Source organism: Coregonus lavaretus, assembly GCF_964263955.1.
Source record: "Coregonus lavaretus genome assembly, chromosome: 25".
Lineage (NCBI taxonomy): Eukaryota > Metazoa > Chordata > Actinopteri > Salmoniformes > Salmonidae > Coregonus > Coregonus lavaretus.
The window spans coordinates 5,433,370-5,449,997 of NC_140012.1; the positions used below are offsets into that span (position 1 = coordinate 5,433,370).

At 45.2% G+C, this 16,628-nt stretch overlaps 1 pseudogene across 1 annotated transcript; it reads left to right on the forward strand.

Moving 5' to 3' along the window:
• The first annotated feature begins 3,719 nt into the window (after positions 1 to 3,719).
• On the forward strand, positions 3,720 to 13,893 carry LOC311100359 (putative protein MSS51 homolog, mitochondrial; annotated as a pseudogene). The gene is made up of 5 exons: positions 3,720 to 3,868; positions 4,062 to 4,184; positions 4,558 to 5,103; positions 7,230 to 7,323; positions 13,689 to 13,893. The product of its transcript is annotated as a putative protein MSS51 homolog, mitochondrial (transcript).
• Positions 13,894 to 16,628: the final 2,735 nt, after the last annotated feature.

Sequence of the window (16,628 nt, forward strand, 5' to 3'; positions counted from 1 at the left end):
ATTGTCTGAAGTGTAATTATGAATCATTCAGTGTCAAAACCGAGGAGTGCAGATGTGGTATCCATTCCATCAGATTGACTCGATCCAATGCACATCAAGTAGCTTGCGCGCGCGCCAGTCTTGAATAGATCTACATCTCTCTCTAGTGGATTAAAATGCACTCTTGTATATGGTCAAATATCCTATCGTCTTACAAAGTATAATTTAAAAATTGCTATTTTAAAAGGCTCACTTTATGGGTATTTAGGCCTACAGAAAAAAAATATCTAAACTGGAGATTCTCTAAAGCATATAAAAAATCTTGCGAGGTACCTCAACTCCACGATGATTTCATCCACGGATTTGAGCAGAGATTCCAGTTTTTTTAAATGAACCTCTGGCTCCTTCGAGTCACTATGCAGTTGATACTTTAAAAATGCAAATGTTGATAAACCCCTACGGTGTACCTACGTTTGTTCTCTGTTGTTGCGTGACTTTCTTTGTTTGCCAAAATCCATACTATTTCATAAAACGTTCATCAAATACAACCACTTGTTTCCTAATTGCTGTTGCGCTAAAATGGCAACTCAGCGCTAATGCACGTTTCAATTGAATCTCAACAATCTCGGTGTTTGTATTTTATTAACATTTTATTAAAAAGTATGGATTTCAGCAAACAAAGAAAGGCACGCAACAACAGAGGACAAACATAGGTACATGGTAAGGGTTTAAGAATGTACATTTTGAAGTATCAACTGCATAGCGACACTGAAGGAGTCTGCGCTCAACTCTGTGGATGAAATCAGTGGAATGGCTTTCAGGGAAAGTTTCTATGCAAGAACTGCAACCACCTGAAGAGATGGGAAGGGTCTAGAGTTGTCAGACAGTTCTGGGAGGTGGAACACAGGTGGTATAAGTGGCTGGGGCAGGCCACTGCTGCGACTCAAGCAAGCTCCGCAAGGAGAGTGATTCAGCAACGTGTGTTTATACTTAAAGAGTTCGAATGACCGATACCAAGAAATAATCAGCTTTATTACTAGATAATTTATTGATAGATAATCACCGGGTAGCCTATCATGTGTCTATGGTCTCTCCCCTGCCTCGTGTTGATGTTATCCCAAAATGTAGACACTGAATGTCCCCATGGGTCTATTGCGGACCAGGACACGCTATGGCAATCAAATATGCACGGAGTGACTGATTCAGATGTGGTCAAGGCCATGATGGTTTTATGTGTCTCATAACTATTGTCACAGTCAATATGATGTTTACTTTATAGGCTATAATATTTCCCATACTAAAGGAATATGCCATTCCATTATGTGCATGCTTTTAAAAACATTCTCATCTGGATCTGTTTCCAACAACATATCAAACATAACTACATAGGTTTTATTGATATTTCAAGTTGAATAAGTAGATTTTATTCAAGGCTTTATTATATGAATTGCATTGTAATGTGTGTTTCATGTGCCATGCTTCCTGAACCTCCCTGCCCCTGCCCCTGCCCCTCCCTCAACTCTCTCCATACATGGCAGGCCAAATGCTCCACTCTAAAAATAGGGGACCTGCGCCTCACAGTGGTCAGAAGTGGTCCTTCGGATTGGGTAGCACAACAATGTAAAATGGCTGTAAGACACGTCTCATTCAATTCATGAATTTACTTTGTTTGACAGAGAATTTGATCCCATCTGATATGAATTGGGGTCTGATCCCTGGTTTATACAGTGGGGGGAAAAAAGTATTTAGTCAGCCACCAATTGTGCAAGTTCTCCCACTTAAAAAGATGAGAGAGGCCTGTAATTTTCGTCATAGGTACAAGTCAACTATGACAGACAAAATGAGAAAAAAAAATCCAGAAAATCACATTGTAGGATTTGTAATGAATTTATTTGCAAATTATGGTGGAAAATAAGTATTTGGTCAATAACAAAAGTTTCTCAATACTTTGTTATATATCCTTTGTTGGCAATGACACCGGTCAAACATTTTCTGTAAGTCTTCACAAGGTTTTCACACACTGTTGCTGGTATTTTGGCCCATTCCTCCATGCAGATCTCCTCTAGAGCAGTGATGTTTTGGGGCTGTCGCTGGGCAACACGGACTTTCAACTCCCTCCAAAGATTTTCTATGGGGTTGAGATCTGGAGACTGGCTAGGCCACTCCAGGACCTTGAAATGCTTCTTACGAAGCCACTCCTTCGTTGCCCGGGCGGTGTGTTTGGGATCAGTGTCTGAAAAGACCCAGCCACGTTTCATCTTCAATGCCCTTGCTGATGGAAGGAGGTTTTCACTCAAAATCTCACGATACATGGCCCCATTCATTCTTTCCTTTACACGGATCAGTCGTCCTGGTCCCTTTGCAGAAAAACAGCCCCAAAGCATGATGTTTCCACCCCCATGCTTCACAGTAGGTATGGTGTTCTTTGGATACAACTCAGCATTCTTTGTCCTCCAAACACGACGAGTTGAGTTTTTACCAAAAAGTTCTATTTTGGTTTCATCTGACCATATGACATTCTCCCAATCCTCTTCTGGATCATCCAAATGCACTCTAGCAAACTTCAGACGGGCCTGGACATGTACTGGCTTAAGCAGGGGGACACGTCTGGCACTGCAGGATTTGATTCCCTGGCGGCGTAGTGTGTTACTGATGGTAGGCTTTATTACTTTGGTCCCAGCTCTCTGCAGGTCATTCACTAGGTCCCCCCGTGTGGTTCTGGGATTTTTGCTCACCGTTCTTGTGATCATTTTGACCCTACGGGGTGAGATCTTGCGTGGAGCCCCAGATCGAGGGAGATTATCAGTGGTCTTGTATGTCTTCCATTTCCTAATAATTGCTCCCACAGTTGATTTCTTCAAACCAAGCTGCTTACCTATTGCAGATTCAGTCTTCCCAGCCTGGTGCAGGTCTACAATTTTGTTTCTGGTGTCCTTTGACAGCTCTTTGGTCTTGGCCATAGTGGAGTTTGGAGTGTGACTGTTTGAGGTTGTGGACAGGTGTCTTTTATACTGATAACAAGTTCAAACAGGTGCCATTAATACAGGTAACGAGTGGAGGACAGAGGAGCCTCTTAAAGAATAAGTTACAGGTCTGTGAGAGCCAGAAATCTTGCTTGTTTGTAGGTGACCAAATACTTATTTTCCACCATAATTTGCAAATAAATTCATAAAAAATCCTACAATGTGATTTTCTGGATTTTTCTTTCTCAATTTGTCTGTCATAGTTGACGTGTACCTATGATGAAAATTACAGGCCTCTCTCATCTTTTTAAGTGGGAGAACTTGCACAATTGGTGGCTGACTAAATACTTTTCCCCCCCACTGTACATTTGCCTTTGATGTATTAACCCCCCTTAATTTTTTTCTGTGATATGGGATCCCTTTTCAACCCCTCCATGTCCAAACCCACCGGCCACCCACACACTTACCTTTTTATAGACATCCCTGCACTGAGTGAAGGGTGTCATGTTTCTATTACATGCATTTCTAGTTAAATCTGTGGTTAGTTCATTCTCATTGTAAAGACATAGTTTGTAAAATGTGTGTAAAAAATATATTTCAGTTGAAGTGTGTTTGAAATAAAGGCCTACTTTATATTCTCCCTGTCAAGTTCGAAATTCAAAAAAGCTTTTGGCATGGCAGAATGTTTTTATAGCAATATTGAAAAGGATGATGCTTTAAAATAATTATAATTTTTTGTTGCTAATATTGTTTCTCCATCTACCTCTCCCTAGTGCCCCAGGCCCAGGGGGAAAGGCCAACGCCATGGCCTCCAAGTCTCAGAAAGAGATGTTTCAGAAGATGGAGGAAGGGTTTAAATTCTGCGCCAGTTGTAGAAAGCAGCCCGGTCTGGTTTCAGATGCACAAACACTCAAACACTGTGTGAGGTAATTATGAAAAAGACTGAATTAAAGAAATTAGGTTATTTGCTTGAACATGAAACTTGTCATGAACTCCATTATGTATTGTACTGGTTCCATGATCCAAAAGGGTTCTCTGGTTAGAAGTGGGTGTACTGTCCTCACACGTTCTTTCCTTTCCCTTCCATCCTCTCCCTCCTCCTTCTTCTGACTACCACAGGTGTCTGAATGTCTACTACTGCATTACAGTGTCAGAAGGCTGATTGGCCTCAGCACAAGAAGGTCTGCTCAGAGTTGCATTTAGTAGCCATTGACCGACTGGTGGAATGGCTCATGTTCAAAGGTGAGAGAAAGAGAAGGCAGTTGGAAGAGGAACGAGTCATGACATTGGGCCAATTGCTGCATGTTTGTCGTGATTTAGATGAACAATGTGCACTGAGGGTCCTATATTCGACACAAAGAAGAGCAATCTTCCTCTCTTATTTGTCATGATGAAGCACCACCTTATTGTACAGACAGATGATCTGAGATAATTTTTTAAAAAATGTATTAAAAAGGTGTTCCACACGGTTCGATTCTAGGACCAATTCTTTTTCTATGATATTTTCTGAACAATGTATTAAAATAAATAAATAGAGATAACACCAGGAGGATAGCACCAACTTAGCAGGCCTAAACTGATTTCATACTCCCCCTTCCTCTTACCCAATCAAGAGACCTCCCATTCCTTACAAAGAAGTGGACCCGGCCACAAGGGAAGGTGAAGGGCTGGGATGACTGGCTTGCAATGCAAGGGGACCTCACCCCCCATCTGGACGCCATCTTGTCTGGCACTAATATGACAGACCTTTGGACCAACGCCGGCAGGCCCAAGCCAGGATGATGACCTGAGAAAGTTGATTTGGCAGGTATCGAGCAAGTACTTCTCCCGACCGATGACTATTGCCCTAGGGTTTAGACTGTTTGGCCTAAACACCTCACCATCCACTTGATAGGGGTTTCTGACAGTAAGACCCAGGGAGCCCGACTGACGGACTATGATGAGCTGAACCAAATGCACCCTGGACACCGGGGTATTGAGTTGGTGATGGTGGGGCCAGAGGTGGTGGATGGGCCCATCATGAGGCCCCCTCTGACAAACTTTTGCCCCAGGATGAATACCTACATCAGTGCCTGCAAGGGCCTCTACCACCAGTTATTTGAGGAGCTTGTAGAGACCGAGAAAGCAGCTAAGCCAGATCTGGTGGTTGGATTTCACCCAGGTAAGAAGCTCTGCCGTTGTGCAATGTTGTCACGATCGTCGAATACAGTGGACCAATGCGCAGCGTGATGAGTGAACATACTTATTTATTAATTCACCACGAACGAACAAAACAACAAAACGATACGTGAAGTCCTTAGTAACAGACACAAACCATACACGGAACAAGATCCCACAACACACTGTGGAAAACAGGCTGCCTAAGTATGGTTCCCAATCAGAGACAACAAGCAACAGCTGATACACGTTGCCTCTGATTGAGAACCACACCGGCCAACGTAGAAACAAATGAACTAGATAAAAAACCTAGAACACAAAACACATAGAAACAACACACCCTGGCTCAACATAACAGAGTCCCAGAGCCAGGGCGTGACAGTACCCCCCCCCCCCCAAAGGCGCGGACTGCGACCGCGCCAAACATAAACCGAACACGGAAGGGCCGGGTGGGCATTCCTCCTCGGAGGCGGTTCCGGCTCCGGGCTTGACCCCCACCCTCCAACAAACCCCCCATAGCGCCCCTGGTCCGGTCTGGCCCTGCTGGCTGGATCTGGACTGGACATCGGTGGAGCGGATCTCTCAGGCTCCGATGTGGAGCAGCTAACCGATACCTGACCAGGCACCGGTGACCCAGGCACGGGCTGTGCCGGACTGACGACGCGCACCACAGGCTTGGTGCGGGGAGCAGGGACGGGCCGAACCGGGCTGACGAAGCGCACCACAGGCTTGGTGCGGGGAGCAGGGACGGGCCAGACTGGGCTGACGATGCGCACCACAGGCTTGGTGCGGGGAGCAGGAACAGGCCGAGCCGGGCTGGCGACGCGCATCCTAGGCTTGGTGCGGGGAGCAGGAACAGGCCGGGCCGGGCTGGCGATGCGCCCCACAGGCTTGGTGCGGGGAGCAGGAACAGGCCGAGCCGGGCTGGCGACGCGCACCGTAGGCTTGGTGCGAGTGGCAGGAACAGGCCGGGCCGAGCTGGTGACGCGCACCCTTGGCTTGGTGCGGGGAGCAGGAACAGGCCGGGCCGGGCTGGCGATGCGCCCCACAGGCTTGGTGCGGGGAGCAGGAACAGGCCGAGCCGGGCTGGCGACGGGCACCGTAGGCTTGGTGCGAGTGGCATGGAACAGGCCGGGCCGAGCTGGTGACGCGCACCCTTGGCTTGGTGCGGGGAGCAGGAACAGGCCGGGCCGGGCTGGGAACACACACCACTGGCCTTACATGGGGATCAGGAACGGGCCGGACCGGACTGGCTACACACCTCAGTACCTCTCGCCGTGCCTCTACATATTCCTTCCCTCTACTCGCCAATGGCTCCCGTAACCCGGTGGCCTTCTCTCCTCGTCCACCAACTCGCCCCTTATCTGCCTCCAGCAGTCCCGTCGTCCATGGTGTGAGCCCCCCCCTAAAAATGTATTGGGTTCGTCTCTCCCCCGTGGCTATGGCCTCTATGGCTCTCGCCAGACTCTCCCTCTTCTGCTCCCAAGTCCTCTCTGGCGTTGGCTCCTGGACACGCTGCTTGGTCCAGTTATGGTGGGATCTTCTGTCACGATCGTCGAATACAGTGGACCAATGCGCAGCGTGATGAGTGAACATACTTATTTATTAATTCACCACGAACGAACAAAACAACAAAACGATACGTGAAGTCCTTAGTAACAGACACAAACCATACACGGAACAAGATCCCACAACACACTGTGGAAAACAGGCTGCCTAAGTATGGTTCCCAATCAGAGACAACAAGCAACAGCTGATACACGTTGCCTCTGATTGAGAACCACACCGGCCAACGTAGAAACAAATGAACTAGATAAAAAACCTAGAACACAAAACACATAGAAACAACACACCCTGGCTCAACATAAGAGTCCCAGAGCCAGGGCGTGACAAATGTCCTGCTTTTCCAATTTCCAAACTCAAGAAAATGGAATTGACTAGCATATTTTGTGTTGGCTAAAACTCCAATTACTGTATCTCAAACGAATGGACAAGAAACAGATAAGGGCTTTTCCTGGTTGTCAACTTGGTGGTTTTGAGGTTGAAGCTTTGCATAGTAACTGTGAGCTTCCCTGGTTGAGCTGTTTTTGTCTGAGCTAAGTTCTGTTTGACTTCCTCTGTCTCCTATAGGGTTTGATGCCAGTCAAGGCCAGGATCAGGGTTGGCTACCAACACTGCTGCTCCTTAGGGACTACAAGATCCCTTCCCTGTTTACTGCACTAGAGTAAGCACCACATAACCCTCATCTTACCGTCCATATTTCCTGCTATAGCATATAACATTCTCCATCTTTAACAGATTAGCACTTTAACAATACTCAGTTTTTTGGCTTAATACCATGTTGCATTGTATAATGTAGCTAGCTAGTGCCTTCGGAAAGTATTCACACCCTTTGACTTTTTCTGTTATGTGGGCAGCTTGTCTCTCCCTTTTCTGTTTCCCTTCCTCCTTGTTTTGTCCCCTCTTTGTCTGTTGTATCTGTATGTGTGTTTGTCCACATTATGTTGGTGCGTCTGCCGGTGTGTGTCTGGAGTGGATCGGGGGGCGTGCTCAGGATCTGCCTCTCCTGTGCAGCTGCGGGTTGTTTCCAGTGATTCCTGCCTACGCAGCTGCATCCTATTCTCTCATCAACCTGCACTACTAATTCCTGGGCATGGCTCTCCACCGGCGCCAGATCGTTGTTCTTACTAGAGCGGTAACTTGGCTCACCAGTAGAGTTAAATTGTCTTTGTCTTCAGCCTGGCTCTTTACTCTCCTTAACCTGTCGTTTGTTTTGTCTTCAGTTCAGACATACCTCCCAACCTGCCTGCCTGCCTTCCTGCCTTCCTGCCTTCCTGCCTGCCTGCCTGCCTGCCTGCCTGCCTGCCTGCCTGCCTGCCTGCCTGCCTGCCTGCCTCAGCCTCTCCTTCCTCCGGAGCCGACTAGCCCACTCTGTTCCTTTTCTTCAGTTGTTTTTGGACTAAGACAAATTGAACTTTTATTAAAATAATTTTTGTTTCTTCCACTCCCTTAGTCGTGTTTTGTTTCTCTGAGTGCTGGGTTTAACCATAGCGTAACAGAACGATCTGGCCATGGACCCAACAGAGAAACAGCACGGGGCAAACAAAGACAGCTTCCAACAAGCTATCCAGGCTCAAGGAACGTTGCTAGGACAGCATGACCAATTGATTCGGACTCTTTTGAAAAATAATCATCAACTGCTGAACCAGGTGACTCAGTCAACAACACAAGTCTCTAAATTGTCTGTTATCAGTTCTACATCTCTCTCTGATCCCCAGTTTGATGCACCCCAAGTTGTTTCCTCTGACATTATGCAGGCTTCGTTCCATCGGGAACCCCCGGTCACGTCGCCTGAACCGTTCAATGGAGAATTGGACAAGTGCCGGGGATTTTTGCTTCAGTGTGACTTGAATTTTCGGCAGAGACCACTGTCGTTTTCTACTGATTCCTCTAAGGTACATTATGTTCTGGGGCTGTTAAGAGGGAGAGCTCTGGTTTGGGCTGAGGCTGTGTGCTCAAATCAAACTTTGACTGGATTGACTTTTGCTGATTTTTCTGCTAAATTGAAGACTGTTTTTGACCATCCTGACCATGTGGGTAATTCCTCCAAGAGACTTTTTAATTTGAGGCAGGGTTCTAACAGTGTGGCTGAGTACTCTATTGAGTTCTGGACTTTGGCGGCGGACTCCAAGTGGAACAATGTGGCACTTCAAGGAGCATTTCTAAACGGTTTGAATGAAGCCATTAAGGATGAACTGGCTGCTCGTGACGAGCCACATGATTTACATTCTCTCGTTTCCCTGTCCATGAAGCTAGACAACCGGTTGCGGGAGAGGCGTCGGGAGAGAGGCGGTCGGCCACATCTAGGAGGACGAGTTCCCCAGCCTTCAACCACTCGAGTCTCGCCTCCTCGGAGCCGGCAGCTTCTTGTTCCTGATCCCATCCCGAGCACAGAGGAGGAACCAATGCAAGTGGGTCGAGCTCGACTACCTCCAGCAGAGCGGCAACGGCGCCTCCAGGCGGGTGAGTGCCTGTACTGTGGAGACGCCACACACATTCTGGCTACATGCCCTAAGCGACCAAAAGACAAGGCTCGCTCGTAACGGTGGGTCTACTTGCGAGCCCAGAGTTAGATCCTGAACCCATCATTCCCCGATTACAAGTACCTGTAACCTTACGTTTACAGAGTCATTCCCTCCGACTCTCAGCTCTCATAGACTCAGGTGCAGAAGACAACTTTATTAGCCACCAGTTCATTACACAAGCTCGTATCCCCGTGGAGCCACTACCTACCCCCATTCGAGTCACAGCCCTTGATGGGCGCCTCCTCGCGGAGATAACTCATCAAACCACCCCCGTTTCCCTAGTGATTTCTGGCAATCATTGTGAAAGCATTCAGTTAAGAGTTATGTCTGGCTCAGCTACCCCCCTAATCCTTGGCTTCCCCTGGTTGGCTCTTCACAACCCACAAATTGATTGGACACGTCACACCATTCTCAGTTGGAGCACTAACTGCCATTCAGAGTGCCTTAGGTCAGCGGTTCCCCCCACTAAGTGTAACCCAACTCATCCCTCAGCTCCTCCCAATCTGTCATCTGTCCCCAAAGAATACCATGACTTAGCTGAGGTTTTCAGTAAGGACAAGGCTCTGTCTCTACCACCACATAGGCCTTATGATTGCCCTATTGAACTGCTTCCTGGTGCTCCCTTGCCCTCTAGTCGCTTATACAATCTGTCCCGACCGGAAAGAGAGGCAATGGAGCAGTATATTGGTGATTCTCTGGCCTCGGGCATAATCCGTCCCTCGTCGTCTCCTTTGGGTGCAGGTTTCTTTTTCGTTGAAAAGAAAGACAAGTCGTTACGCCCCTGTATCGATTTCAGGGGTTTAAACAACATAACTGTTAAAAACAAGTATCCCCTTCCACTCATCAACTCAGCTTTTGAACCTCTGCATGGCGCCACAGTTTTCTCCAAGCTCGACCTCAGGCACGCTTATCACCTTGTCAGAATCCGAAAGGGAGATGAGTGGAAAACCGCTTTCAACACTCCACTGGGGCATTTTGAGTATTTGGTCATGCCTTTTGGGCTCTCAAACGCCCCTGCTGTATTCCAAGCCATGGTGAACGATGTTCTTAGGGATTTTTTGAACCGTTTTGTCTTTGTATACCTGGATGATATTCTTGTTTTTTCCAAGTCACCCGAGGAGCATGAGTCCAACGGCTCTTGGAGAATAAGCTGTACGTCAAAGCAGAAAAGTGTGAGTTCCACAAACAGTCTACATCGTTCCTTGGTTTCCTCATTGAGAGCGGGCAGGTGAAGGCGGACCCCGAGAAGATCCGGGCAGTGACGGAATGGCCCACACCCACCACCCGTAAGCAACTTCAACGATTTTTGGGCTTTGCTAACTTCTACCGTAGATTCATTAAGGGTTTTAGTAAAGTGGTGGCACCCCTTACTAGACTCACATCCCCAAAAGTCCCTTTTCTGTGGTCCCCTGAGGCGGAGCAGGCGGTAGGGGTTTTGAAGGAACTGTTTTCCACCTCCCCCGTGTTGATACACCCCAATACCTCTCTGCAGTTTATTGTGGAGGTGGACGCGTCGGACTCAGGTGTGGGAGCAGTCCTCTCCCAGCGCTCCCCCACTGACCAAAAGCTTCACCCCTGTGCTTTTTTCTCCAAGAAATTGTCACCCCCAGAACGGAATTACGACGTTGGAAACCGGGAACTGCTGGCGGTCAAGCTAGCACTGGAAGAATGGCGGCACTGGCTGGATGGAGCTGAACTGCCGTTTGTGGTCTGGACAGACCACAAAAACTTGGCTTACATCCAAGCCACTAAGAGACTCAACTCACGCCAAGCCAGATGGGCCCTGTTTTTTAGTAGGTTTAACTTTATTCTAACATACAGACCGGGGTCAAGAAATGTTAAACCAGATGCTTTGTCCCGCCAGTTTGCTGACCCTTCGGAGACCAGCGAGCCTGAGGCAGTCCTACCTTCCTCATGCGTCGTGGCGGCAGTACAGTGGGAGATCGAGTCTCTTGTGAAGACTGCACTTGCCACGGACCCGGGACCGGGTGATGGACCTCCCAACCTACTCTTTGTTCCCGAGACGGTCCGGTCTCAGGTGTTGCAGTGGATTCACACCTCCCGTTTTGCTGGTCACCCTGGGATGAGACGCACGTTGACGCTGCTTAAGAGACATTTTTGGTGGCCTTCAATGGAAACTGACGTTCGGGCTTTTGTGGCAGCCTGTTCAACCTGTGCTCGGGGCAAAGCCTCCCATCAGTCCCCTTCGGGGCTGCTGCTACCCCTCCCAGTTCCCAGCCGTCCCTGGTCCCACATAGCCATGGATTTTGTCACCGGCCTACCCAAGTCTGAAGGTAATGATACTATACTTACCATTGTGGACATATTCTCTAAATCTGTTCACTATATAGCATTACCAAAATTACCGTCTGCCAGTGAGACAGCGGACCTCCTAACATTTTCCACATTTTGTTGTGTTACAAAGTGGTATTAAAATGGATTGAATTGTCATTTTTTTGTCCACGATCTACACCAAATACTCCGTAATGTCAGAGTGTAAGAAAAAAATTATCATTTTTTAAGAATTAACGACAAATCTCAAACTAATATATCTTAATTTGATAAGTATTCACCCCCCTGAGTAAATACATTTTAGAAACACCTTTGGCAGCATTTACAGCAGGTAGTCTTTTTGGGTAAGTCTCTAAGGGCTTTGCACACCTTGTGCAATATTTGTCCATAATTCTTTCTTTAAATTCTTAAAGCTCTGTCAAGTTGGTTCTTGATCATTGCCAGACAGCCATTTCCAAGTCTTGCCCTAGATTTTCAAGCAGATTTAAGTCAAAACTGTAACCAGGCCATTTAGGAACATTCAATGTCGTCTTGGTAATCAACTCCAGTGTAGATTTGGCCTTGTGTTTTAGATTATTGTCCTGCTGAAAGGTGCATTTGTTTCCCAGTGTCTGTTGGAAAACAGACTGGACCAGGTTTTCCTCTAGGATTTTGCCTGTGCTTAGCTCAATTCTGTTTATTTTTATCCTGAAAAACTCCCCAGTCCTTGCCGATGACAAGCATACCCATAACATGATGCAGCCATCACCATGCTTTAGAATATGAAGAGTGGTACTCAGTCATGTGTTGTGTTGGATTTTCCCAATACATTACACTTTGTATTCAGGACAAAAAGCTCCTTTGCCCCATTTCTTTTGACACACCACCCAAAGCATAATTAATAACTTTACCATGCAAAAAGGGATATTCAGTCTCTACTTTCATTTATTTTTACCCATCTACCAATCAGTGCCTTCTTTGCGAGGCATTTGAAAACCACCCTGGTCTTTTTGGTTGAATCTGTGCTTGAAATTCACTACTCGACTGAGGGACCTTTCAGATAATTGTATCTGTGGGGGTACAATCTTAGTAGTAATTTAAAGATCATGTTAACCACTATTATTGCACACAGAGTGAATCCATGCATTATGTGATCTGCCGTGGTGTAAAGTACTTCAGTAATCATACTTTAAAGTACTACATAAGTAGTTTTTTGGGGTATATGTACTTTTACGTTTACTTCATTATATTCCTTAAAACACTATTGTACTTTTTACTCCATACATTTTCCCTGACACCCAAAATACTTGTTACATTTTGAATGCTTAGCAGGACAGGAAAATTGTCCAATTCACAAACTTATCAAGAGAATATCCCTGGTCATCCCTACTGATGATCTGGTGGACTCACTAAACACACATGCTTCGTTTGTAAATTATGTCTTAGTGTTGGAGTGTGCCCTTGGCTATCCGTAAACTTAAAAAACAAGAAAATAGTGCCATCTGGTTTTCTTAATATAAGGAATTGGAAATGATTTGTACTTTTACTTTTGATACTTAAGTATATTTTAGCAATTACATTTGCTTTTGATACTTAAGTATATTTAGAACCAAATACTTTTAGACTTTTACTCACGTAGTATTTTACTGGGTGACTTTCACTTTTACTTGTCGTTTTCTATTAAGGTATCTTTACTTTTACTCAAGTATGACAATTGGGTACTTTTTCCACCACTGGTGATCTGCTAAGCAAAATTATAGTCCTGAACTTATTTAGGCTTGCCATAACAAAGGGGTTGAATACTTATTGCCTAAAGACATTTCAGCTTTAATTTTGTATTAATTTGTAAAAGATTCTAAAAACAAAATTCCACTTTGACATAATGGGGTATTGTGTGTAGATCAGTGAAACAAAATCTAAATTGTATCCATTTTAAATTCAGACTGTTACACAACAAAATGTGGAAAAAGTCAAGGGGTGTGAATACTTTCTGAAGGCACTGTATCTACTAACATGCACACACACACACGAAGGTGCCAAATGTTTAATCTTTATGCTAATACCTCCTACCTAAGGTATCTAATTTAGGTTTTGAACATTCCCCACATACTCCATCAATATCCCAGATTGCCCCCTTATCTTCATCAGTATATGTGTGTGTGTGCAGGGGGAGCTCACTTGTCTACTACATAGTATTTAGTGTGTAATTGTTGACCCTGCCTGATCCCCACAGGAAGACATAGATTACCTATTCCCTGCAGGTCCTCTCGGCGTTGGAGATGGATTTAAAAAGCAGTAGAGTCAACCCCTTTGCCTCCCAGAAACCAGAGCAGGTCCAGGCCACTCCTGACAAACCACCTGTATACTGCAATTCCCACTACTTCTGCTTCCAGGGCCTACTGGAGACAGTGGAATTTGAAGAACCAGAGGATGATTGAGAATTTAATTGAAATCAAACACTACGGGACATTGTTATTCAAGACACAAAGGGGGCGGAGTAGGGGATAGGAGTAAGGAGGATAAGGATAATATTTTTTTTATCAACTCAAAGTGAGAAAAATAATGCAATGTCTCATTGTACAACAATAACTTTTCACTGCGATACAGTAGTTCAGTCAAGAGCAGAGTTGTGTGAAGCAGCATGGTCTCTTTGTTAAAGCATTTGCATTGACTATCGAATTGTTCTTCCATGGTTGGTGAAATTCAGTTGAAAGTTTATATCTCACAATTTGAATTTACCCGTAAAAAAACGTTGTATTGTTAGCAGGCAATAGATCATTTGCATTGATTTTGGACAGTAGCATATTGCACTCATTTTATATGCAAGCCATGTATTTCTAAGCAAATGTAAAATAAAGTGACCAGTTATGTACACCTACATACTTTGTTATCTATGAAATTGAGCTTGCATGTTGCTACACTGTGGTTCAACAAACTGCTTACAGGAGATCGAGGGTGCTTTTCTAATTGCAGTCACAATGCTCATTAAAAAAAAAAAACAGTTCAAACAGCAGAACTATCACTCAATAATTAGTTAAGCCAAGTTGCTGGTGCTGGTATAATAATATAATAATAATAATATGCCATTTAGCAGACGCTTTTATCCAAAGCGACTTACAGTCATGTGTGCATCCATTTTTGTGTATGGGTATACTGGAATACTGGAACATGTTTATTTGTAGAAGATGACAGCAGCACACATATTTAGATTCGCTAAGCCAATTATTTTTATTTCAGTCGCATACAGTTTGTAATAGCTGATAATAGGCCAATAGCAGGCCTATCTGGATACCATCCGCTATTAGGCTGCTGAAATAATTAAGCATGGTCCACATCTATAATTTCTTGAATGCATAAACAACTCAATGACATCAAGTGTACCTTTGTGGATTTTAAATGTGAAGACATAAAAAGACAAGAAGGCCGTATTCTTGCATTTTGTTGATTTATTTAATGGTATTTGTTAGTAGGAAGCAACATTTATACATGTGCTCTTTCCATCTTTTTGAAAATGTATATTGTGAATTGTATGTTGTTCTTCAAATAGACTTGTACACAGCTGATAACTTAGTAAGACTTGAGATATTAGGATTTAATTCGAGCCAAGACGCTAAAAACCAAGTCCACAACGTATAGGCTGAGATTGCCAATGGTCCCCACAATTACCACATCCAGGTCATCATGGTGACAGTAGTCACAGTTAGGCGGATTGTAGTTACGGTAGTGCCTGTAACCAAAGAGGGGCCAGAGGACGACAGCAGACAGGTAAAACACCACAGCCAGTACATTGAACACCAACTCCAACAGCTTCATCCCAATACATGAGATGAGGCATTCAAGTAGCTTGATCAGATGGATGAGTATGATGAGCACTGTGACAGGGAGGCAAACTATATAGACCACGATGCACAAAAACATGGCGGGCGGACGGAAGACACTCTCCACGCCCAGGAAGTAGTTGGTGGCGCCGGCCAGGATGATACAAGCCAGGACGGCCTCTGTGAAGCGGAGGACCCCCCTGAGACTGGACAGATAGCCCTCCGGACACTTCATTTTCCTTATGACGCTGTCGATCAGGAAAACCACAGTAGCGGCCAATGAGAAGATGACGCAGAAAATACTGCTGACGCAGGACAAACAAGCAAATTTGATGGCGAAGATGAGCGTGGCGGCGGCGACCATGAGCGTGCACAGCATGGTCAGACCGCAAACCAGGTCGTCCCAGTTGGGCAGGCAGGCAGCGAGGAGGATATGCAAAAGCATGATCTCAAACACCAGAAGGACCACGGCCACAATGATACAGAAGACCCAGACAAACTCGCAGTAGATGCCATACGGGTTCACCATCCTACCCCTGAAAATAGGGATGACCAAGGCTAACACGCACAGTATGATCTCCAGCAGCCGCAAGTTGTTGGAGAGGTTCTTGAAATGTTGACACATCTCAAACTCAATTAATGTGGTACATTTTAGTTCCAAATGTCTTTTTCACGAGTGGAAAAACAAGCTTTTTTTTGATGAGTGTCCAAGATTTTCCCAGATCGACTTTCACTGTCGACAGCAGTTCCCTTAAGCAGTACTGTGTTATGTCTATAGCCGATCTGTTTCTCATACTCAGATGGAGACAACACTTATAGTGTTCAAGACAGAAGTGGGCAGGCTATCTGCTGTCAATCATTAACCTACGTTTGACACTCATATCTTTCTTTATTCAAATCCCTGGAGGAGTACATTTACACTACAGATAATCTGTTCTACATACTGTTAAACAAATGAGAACGTCAGTAAAAGTGACAGTATGCTTCTCCTGAACATAACGATGCTGCTGCAATTCACACATTAAGAATACAAGGGATTGAAGAGAAGTGAGGTACTTCAAAATCCTAATCATACAGTACTTGTGCAAAGGTTGGCCATGTAATACTGTTGCAGTCCATAGAAATAGAATTACAGTATGTAGGCTAAGGTTGGGCGGTATACCGTAGCCCGGGGTATTTAGAAATACCCTCGGTATGATTTTCAAATATTATTTTTTTTAAAATACCATTAAACATTTATTATTTTTAAATAAATACCTGCAGTCATGGTCGGATTGGCCGTCTGGCAATTCTGACAAATGCCAGATGGGCCAGACCATCTTTATTATTGGGGTGGGCTGGTTGAAATTAACACC